The sequence below is a fragment of the Penaeus monodon genome, chromosome 24 (genome assembly GCF_015228065.2).
Source record: "Penaeus monodon isolate SGIC_2016 chromosome 24, NSTDA_Pmon_1, whole genome shotgun sequence".
Taxonomy (NCBI): domain Eukaryota; kingdom Metazoa; phylum Arthropoda; class Malacostraca; order Decapoda; family Penaeidae; genus Penaeus; species Penaeus monodon.
Window position 1 is genome coordinate 7949161 of NC_051409.1, and position 1040 is coordinate 7950200.

Genomic DNA, 1040 nt, shown 5'->3' on the forward strand with positions numbered 1-1040 from the left:
GTCAGTTCCGTGAGCGACCCCCCAGGAAATGAAGTGCGACGTCCCCCCAACCTTCCACTTTCGCTTCTAACGCGGGGAAGAATTTCCTAAATCTTTTTCACATTCTTGCCTTCCCTTCCACCTGTAAATATTGTCGAAAGCCTCACATTCAAAAGTTGAATATCCATTATTACTGTATACGAAAACCAATATTTTTCTTTAAGTATCCTGGCTGCTAAACCCAACGAGTCTCTATATAAAGGCGGGCACTGAGGACCTCCCGATAAGCGCGCCTCCAGATCACAAGGACATATTTCCTTCTACAAAGTTCTCTTGAGCTTCTGGAATCATAATTAAAAGCTTAGCCGCTGGTGCGAAGAAGCTTGGGAAGTGAAGAGCATTTGGAATGAGAAGAGTTCTCAGGTGGCTGTTTCTTGATTAACTCTTTTTTTTTTCCTTTTTATCTATATATTCTTTTTGAAGTAGGGGTGGGAGGTGACTGTATTGAAGCTTCCTTTTTTCCTTTTCTTTTACGACGAAATTGTAAACGCCATCAAAATATATATCAAACGATCCATCGAAATGATCATCAACTTTGCCTATCGATTCCTTCACTCCAGATTTCTATTTAAAAACAAACAACAACATTATATTCAACAAACCGAGGTAATACAAGTCTAAGAAACACTTAACGTTCTAACGAGGTCCCTACGTCATATCATCACGTCATCTGTAAGTCCTTGGCGTGACAGACAGACATTCCGTTAAGCTTATGCCTGGCTCCTGCGAGACAAAGACGCATTCATTATTCAAAAAGGCACGTACGTTGTTAGATAAAAAAAAAACATTAATAATTGAGCGACCTAATGGACAGTCGCACTGCACAGGGAACGCTTAGGTATAGTCATTAGGTGGTCATGACTCTCCCAGCAGTCAGGAGTGGATGAGCGTCATTCAGATACTGGGAACTTGGTTAAAAGGACCTGTGTTTTATTAAAGGGATATTCGCTTTATTGTCCGGGAAGTGTAGGTGTTGAGACAATCGATTTACCTTTTACTGA